The 8,283-nt window shown below is 42.8% G+C and overlaps 1 pseudogene; it reads left to right on the top strand.

Annotated features, from left to right (window-relative positions):
• The first annotated feature begins 417 nt into the window (after positions 1-417).
• Positions 418-714, top strand: LOC138930817 (U6 snRNA-associated Sm-like protein LSm3 pseudogene; annotated as a pseudogene).
• The last annotated feature ends 7,569 nt before the right edge of the window (positions 715-8,283 follow it).

Raw genomic sequence — 8,283 nt, 5'->3', positions numbered from 1 at the left:
TGGATTCCAGAACTGGTTGGAATATAGAGTGTGAGGGGGAAAGAAATGTCTAGGCAGACAGGGGTTCTGTTTAATCAAGATGGAAAATAGAGAAGTGCTGGTTTGGGGAGGAAAATGATAAGTTAGTTTGGTCCAGTCAAAGTTTGACGGACTGTACACAGTACTACAGTCAAGAGGCAGTTGGGTCTAAAGATCTGAGGCTTAGGAAAACAATACAGACTGAACTTTTGGGAAGATCAATGGAGAGGTGACTCTTAAACGTGCAGAGACCAAGGCCAAGACCCTAGAGATGTTCAGCAGTTAAAAGACTGTCCTGTATCATCACAAAACTGTTGGTGAGTGTGTATGTGTTTCATCTATGTATTCTTCTCCCAAGCAGTTGCCTCTCATTCCAAAATACTTTTCCAGGTTTCAAACATGGCAGACCGCATGGACTGGCAACAAACTACCAACACCATAGAAGAGCCCCTGGATCTTCTCAGGCTCAGCCTGGATGAAAGAATCTATGTGAAAAGGAGAAACAACAGAGAACTTTGAGGCAGGTTACATGCTTATGATCAATATTTAAGAACAATATTGGGAAATGTGGCAACTATAGAAAGTGAAGGAGAAGCATTTCAAGGGATACATAAGTAAACAAAATGGAAAATTCTGATGCTCTTTGTCTGGGGAGATGGTGTTGTGCTAGTGGTCCCACCATTTACAGTTGACTGAAACAAAGAATTTATCCAGGGTGGAAAGCAGGAGATTTTGTATGATTGCCACTTTAAACATAGAAGATATTCAAAAGAGAAACTGTCTACATTTTTATATTAAGGAATAACCAAGAATTCTTCCACTCCTGAAATAAACTGATTTGCAGATAACTCACAAAATCTTAAGCTATATGGCATTTTTACTTTTTCTCTACCCCTTCCAATAAATGTGATCACCAAGATGCAGAAAAATAAAATACTTTCCCTTCACTTTGCAGCCATATTTGCAACCCAGTTTCACCTCACTGAAGATTCCAAATGTCCGTGCCCTTCCACCTTTCAGGTGTACCTGAGCCTCTCCAAATAGGACAAGCTCCAGTTGAGAGACTGCTATGCACATCTGCTGGTGATTTCCATTGCTTATAATTATTGGCAACATCTCTAGAGTTTATATGTTGTTTACACACTCAGCCTAATTTATTCTTTGCAAAGAAATCATATAAAGCAACATAGCAGGAGGGCTTGTAACAGGAAGAAATATAGTACATGGAGCGTCTAGGAGATGTCAAGTTGACCCAGAGATCTTTTTCAGGGGGTGGAGGTGGTGAGAGTGTTTCCAGCTAACCTGCAGAATGTAAACAGAGCCTGCAGACAGACTGAAAGACAGCTCTATCAGCTCTGCTGGAGGTGTTGACACTACTATCCTACCCAGGGTGTGAGCACAGAAGCTTGTTACCATTCCAATTTTGCTGAGCTGCTTGGGGCTTTTGACATTACAGATATCCCGTTCCTGCACTGAGAAGCTCGTACAAGATTCTTTAAGGTAGAAGGCACCTTGGAGGTCGCTTTACAATAGAGTGCACAGGCTAATTCTGAGTGTTTCAAACTGTGTGCTTGTAAATAATCCATGGTATTTCAATTGAGCAATTAATAAAGCAGTGAACAGAGAGAATTCTTTTAGCAATATTAGTAGATGGAATTGGCTTTTATTACTATACAAACCCAAATTAAATTTGATGGAGCAATAAAATGAGAACACCAGACTGAGTACTCTTCCTGCCCTAACAGCTTTGGTTCGGAGAGTACATTTGACTTTGAGGTTGCACCTGGTGTTTATGGCAGCCCCTAGGACTGGACATGCTGCCTGCCAAACACCTCTCCTACTGTCATCCACCAGAACATTTTGTTTTTGTTGTTTTAAATAGCTGCTTTGTTGAGATATAATTCAATACTATAAAACTCATCTGTGCAAAATGTACAATTCAGTGGGTTTTAGCATATTCAGAGTTGTGCACCCATCATCACAATTGATTTTAGAACTTTTTTCATCATGCCAAAATGAAGCCCTGTGCCCATTAACAGTCACTCCTCAGTTCTTCTCAATCCCTCCTGACCTTGTTGTTGTTCAGTTGCTCAATCATGTGTGACTCTTTGCAACCCCATGGACTCAGCATGCCAGGCTTTCCTGTCCTTCACCATCTCCCAGAGTTTGCTCAAACTCATGTCCATCGAGTCAGTGATGCCATCCAACCATCTCATCCTCTGTCCTCCCCTTTTCCTCCTGTCCTCAATCTTTCCCAGCATCAAGGTCTTATCCAATGAGTCAGCTCTTCACATCAGATAGCCAAAAAGTATTGGAGCTTTAGCTTTAGTCCTTCCAATGAATATTCAGGGTTGATTTCCTTTAGGATTGACTGGTTTGATCTCCTTGCTGTCCAGGGGACTCTCAAGAGTCTTCTCCAATATCACAGTTCACCCTAGGCAGTTCATAATCTACTTTCTGTCCCTGTGGTTGTGCCTATTCTGGATACTCATAAATGGAGTCATACAATGTGTAGTTTTTCTTGACTGGCCTTTTTCAGTTAGCATAATGTTTTCAGGGTTCATTCATGTGGTAGTATGTATCAATACTTCATTTCTTTTTTAAAAATGAACTTCACTTTTTAGAACAGTTTTAGATTTACAGAAAAATTGAGGCTGTAGTAGAGACTCTCCATATACCGTACCCAGTTTCCTCAATTACCAGCTTACAATAGTATAGTACATGCTTGACATTGATGAACCAACAATGATACATTATTACTAAATAAACCCATGCTTTATTAAGATTTCTTCAGTTTTTCCCTAAAGTCATTTGAGTGTTCCAGGATCCTATCCAGAATACCATGTTACATTTATATTACTTTAAATCATCATATATTATGTTGAATCATCATGTCACCTTAGGCTACTTTTGGCTATGGCAGGTTCTCAGACTTTCCTTGTTTTTTATGACCTTGACAGTTTTGAGGATTGCTGGTCAGATATATGGTACAGTATCCTCAGTTGGGACTTTCCTGGTGGCACAGTGGTAAAGAATGTGCTTGCCAATGCAGGTGAACAGGTTCAATTCCAGAGTCGGGAAGGTCCCCTGGAGAAGGAAATGGCAACCCGCTCCAGTGTTCTTGCCTGGGAAATCCCAAGGAAAGAGGAGCCTGGCAGGCTACCATACACAGGGTTACAAGAGAGTCGGACACAACTGAGCAACTAAACAATAATAACATTGTCAGTCAGGATTTGTCAGATGTTTCCCTAATCATTAGATTGATTATGGGGTTGGGGCCACAGCAGAAAAGTGCCATTTTTGTCACATCATGTCAAGGTACATACTGTCAACATGACTTGTAATTGCCAACGTTGACTTTAATCTTTTGGCTAAGGTAGTGTTTGTTCAGTTTCTCAGCTGCAATGTTAACTCTTTTCCCCCTTTCCATACTGCTCTCTTTGGAAGGTAGTCACTATGACTAACCCACGCTTAAGGTGTGGGGAGTTATGCACAGATTTGTCTCCTCCCCTTCCCTCATTCATGTATTTACTTATTTATTTATTTTAAAAATATTAATTTATTTGGGAGCATGGAATCTTAGTCACTGGACCACCAGGGAAGTCCCTGCTTATTTATTTATATCAGCGTGGATGATGCCTATTTGTTGTATCTTTGGGTTATAATTCTGCTGCTGCTGCTGCTAAGCTGCTTCAGTCGTGTCTGACTCTGTGCGACTCCATAGATGGCAGCCCACCAGGCTCCCCCGTCCCTGGGATTCTCCAGGCAAGAACGCTGGAGTGGGTTGCCATTTCCTTCTCCAATGCATGAAAGTGAAAAGCGAAAGTGAAGTCGCTCAGTCATGTCCGACTCTTAGCGACCCCATGGGCTGCAGCCTACCAGGCTCCTCTGCCCATGGGATTTTCCAGGCAAGCGTACTGGAGTGGGGTGCCATTGCCTTCTCCGCATTATAATGCAGTACTACTTTATTCATTTTGTTGCTCAAACTTATTCAGATTTGGTCATTGGAAACTGTTTTAGGTGGCTCCTATGTCCTTTTGAGGCTTCCCTGGTGGCTCATACCATAAAGAGTCTGCCTGCGGTGCAGGAGACCCAGGTTCGAAGCCTGGGTTGGGAAGATCCCCTGGAGAAGGGAATGGCTACCCATTCCAGTATTCTTGCCTGGGAAATCACATGAACAGAAGAGCCTGGTGGGCTATCATCTATGGGGTCGCATAGAGTCAAACATGACTGAGCAGCTAACAAACAAACAATATGTCCTTTTGACTCACTTCCATTATTGGGCTTCATCTTTCCTTCCTTCCTCCCTTTCTCTCTTCCTTCTTTGCCTTCTTTCTTACCTTTCCTTACCTTTTGGCACTGCAGGATGCTCTAGACTCACTTTGTATATTTCTGGCCCCAGTTCTAGAATCAGCCACTTTCCCAAAGATCCCCACTTCCTTTCACTGAAGAATGATATTAGAAACCAAGACCTGGATACTTAGATGTGTTCGTTGTTACTGAGATGTCATTGTTTCTGGGCCTACTCACTGCTGGCAGAACTAGGTAATACATGTGTGAATACTAACCTTGTATATATATTGATATGAGTACTCATTTTTTTTTAAAATTCTAATAGTTGCTGCTACTGCTAAGTCACTTCAGTCGTATCCAACTCTGTGTGACCCCAGAGATGGCAGCCCACCAGGCTCCCCTGTCCCTGAGATTCTCCAGGCAAGAACACTGGAGTGGGTTGCCATTTCCTTCTCCAATGCATGAAAGTGAAAAGTGAAAGTGGAGTCGCTCAGTCCTGTCAGACTCTTAGCGACCCCATGGGCTGCAGCCTACCAGGCTCCTCTGCCCATGGGATTTTCCAGGCAAGCGTACTGGAGTGGGGTGCCATTGCCTTCTCCGCATTATAATGCAGTACTACTTTATTCATTTTGTTGCTCAAACTTATTCAGATTTGGTCATTGGAAACTGTTTTAGGTGGCTCCTATGTCCTTTTGAGGCTTCCCTGGTGGCTCATACCATAAAGAGTCTGCCTGCGGTGCAGGAGACCCAGGTTCGAAGCCTGGGTTGGGAAGATCCCCTGGAGAAGGGAATGGCTACCCATTCCAGTATTCTTGCCTGGGAAATCACATGAACAGAAGAGCCTGGTGGGCTATCATCTATGGGGTCGCATAGAGTCAAACATGACTGAGCAGCTAACAAACAAACAATATGTCCTTTTGACTCACTTCCATTATTGGGCTTCATCTTTCCTTCCTTCCTCCCTTTCTCTCTTCCTTCTTTGCCTTCTTTCTTACCTTTCCTTACCTTTTGGCACTGCAGGATGCTCTAGACTCACTTTGTATATTTCTGGCCCCAGTTCTAGAATCAGCCACTTTCCCAAAGATCCCCACTTCCTTTCACTGAAGAATGATATTAGAAACCAAGACCTGGATACTTAGATGTGTTCGTTGTTACTGAGATGTCATTGTTTCTGGGCCTACTCACTGCTGGCAGAACTAGGTAATACATGTGTGAATACTAACCTTGTATATATATTGATATGAGTACTCATTTTTTTTTAAAATTCTAATAGTTGCTGCTACTGCTAAGTCACTTCAGTCGTATCCAACTCTGTGTGACCCCAGAGATGGCAGCCCACCAGGCTCCCCTGTCCCTGAGATTCTCCAGGCAAGAACACTGGAGTGGGTTGCCATTTCCTTCTCCAATGCATGAAAGTGAAAAGTGAAAGTGGAGTCGCTCAGTCCTGTCAGACTCTTAGTGACCCCATGGACTGCAGCCTCCCAGGCTCCTCCATCCATGGGATTTTCCAGGCAAGAGTACTGGAGTGGGGTGCCATTGCCTTCTCCGTTCTAATAGTTATTTGTTATTTATTTGGCTGCACTCAGTCTTTGTTGCAGCATGTGGGATCTTTAGTTGCAGAATTCAAACTCTTAGTTGCAGTATATCAGATCTAGTTCCTTAACCAAGACCAAACCTGGGCCCCCTGTACTGGGAGCATGGAGTCATAGCCACTGAACCACCATGGAAGTCTCAGTACTCTATTCCTTTTTATTTGTAGAATAATATTCCATTGCATAGATATACTACATTTTATTCATCCATTAATCAGTTCAGAGGCAATTAGGTTGTTTCCACTTTGGGGCTATTATGAATAATGCCTCTGTGAACATTAGGGCACACATTTTTGTGTGAACCTATGTTTATGTTAGCCCTAGGAGTAGAATTTCTGGGTCATATTGTAACTTGATGTTTAACTTTTTGAAGAACTGTCAGTCTGTTTTTTAAAGTGGCTTTACCACTTTACATTCCCTCCAGCATTATATAAGCATTCAAATTCTCCACATCCTTGGCAACACTTGTTAGTGCCTATCTTTAAAGAATTATGACAGCCATCCTAGTTGACATGAAGTAGTATCTCATCGTGGTTTTGATTTGATGCCCTCAGTGACTAATGATGTTGAGCATCTTTCTATGCGCTTGTCGCCTATTTGTATATTCCCTTTGGAAAAAACTATTCACTTCCTTTGCCCATTTTTAATTAGGTAATTTCATTTTTTTATTATTGAGTTTTAAGACTTTATACAGTCTAGATATAATTCCTTTATCAGATATATGATTGGTACATATTTCTTCCTATTCTGTGGGTTTTCTCTTCACTTTGCTGATGGTGCCCTTGCAAGCAAAACTGTTTAATCTTTATGAAGTCCAGCTCATTATTTTCTTTTGTGTTTATGCTTTTGGTGTCATAGGATCCATTCATTTTTAATGGTGATCTTTTATTTTGCCTTCTTTCTGTAGCAAGAACTGGCCTCAGCAATGAGAAACATCCCTTGTAATGGTGGGAAATACAGAGTTTGACCAGAAAGCACTAGCTCCTCCCTGAAGAGTCAATAGAGGCTGTTAAGGAAAGTGATAATCATCACTAACTTGATAACACATACTGCACAAGACTGAGTGCCAGACACTGTGCTCAGCACTCAAAGCATCTTTTTTTTTTTTTTTTGAACCCTCAGAACAAACCAGAGACATTATTGTTCCCACTTGAAGCTCCATGTAAATGGTGTCCTCAAGAGCCTACAGCTGGTAAGGGATGGAGCCAAGGTGACAGGTTCATTCTTGATGATTTCCACAGGCTTGCACTCATCCTGTTAGTTTCAGGTCCTCAGAGCCCCTGTTCCTTAAACACACAGTAAACACTCCACATGTATTTTTGGGGGCCTAATATGGAATAGGCATTGTGCTCAGTATTCGTGAACAAACCAGGCACTGTCTTTGTCCTCAAGGAACTTACAGACTAGGAGTGAGACCAGCGATTGGCAGGATCACACAAATAAATGTAAAATGACCACTGGAATCAGGGCTAGGAAGAGGGTCCAGTGTTGCGAGAGTTTAAAACAGGACACCTGTCTTGTTCTGGAGGACAGCTTCATGGACACCTTCACCAGAAGAGACGTTTGAGCTGAGACCTTGCAGACAACATTGGACCATTTGAGGGAAGAGCTTGGGGCAGAACATTCCAGGAAAAAGGAACAGCACATTCAAAAGCACTGGGGCAGGGAAGAATTTATGTACTTTTGCTAGTAGATTTTTTTAATCACCAAGAAATCTGTGCTTGATATGGAGATTTGGGGGAATCTTGCCGATGCAAGAAGAAATGTGCACTGCGCATAGTAAGGGCTTCCCTGGTGGCTCAGACAGTAAAGAATCTGCTTGCAGTGTGGGAGACCTGGGTTCGATCCCTGGGTTGGGAAGATCCCCTGGAGGAGGGCATGGCAACCCACTCCAGTATTCCTGCCTCGAGAATCCCCATGGACTGAGGAACTGGGCGGGCTACAGTCCATGGGGTCGCAAAAAGTCAGTGCCAAGTGCCCTCATCAGTCAGTGGGAGCAGGAGCAGATTGAGAGACTAAGCACAGCACAGTGCATAGTAATCTGTATCTGGGAAAATTACTGGACTTCAAATTTTATTTAGATATGAAACCATCCAGAACCATGATTTATTTAACAAACATTTCTCAGGGGGATCCTGAGGTGGGAGTAGGGGAGGTGGGGGTTGGAGGAGAGAGGCATAGAAGGACACAGCATTGATCAGACAATAAGAAGTCACCAGAAGGTTATGAAGAAAGGAAGTGACACTGATAGGATTTCTGTTTGAAAAGTCGATGGGATACTCCGGGGAGAGTGGATTGGTGAGGAGCACAGTGGATGCAGGGAAAACAGGTAGGAGGCCATGGCAGTGGTCCAGCAGGCAGTGACGGGGAGAAGGGACAC

The sequence above is a fragment of the Ovis canadensis genome, chromosome X, assembly GCF_042477335.2.
Source record: "Ovis canadensis isolate MfBH-ARS-UI-01 breed Bighorn chromosome X, ARS-UI_OviCan_v2, whole genome shotgun sequence".
Lineage (NCBI taxonomy): Eukaryota > Metazoa > Chordata > Mammalia > Artiodactyla > Bovidae > Ovis > Ovis canadensis.
The sequence above is the reverse complement of the archived record's forward strand: the minus strand, read 5'-3'. Positions and strand labels throughout refer to the sequence as shown.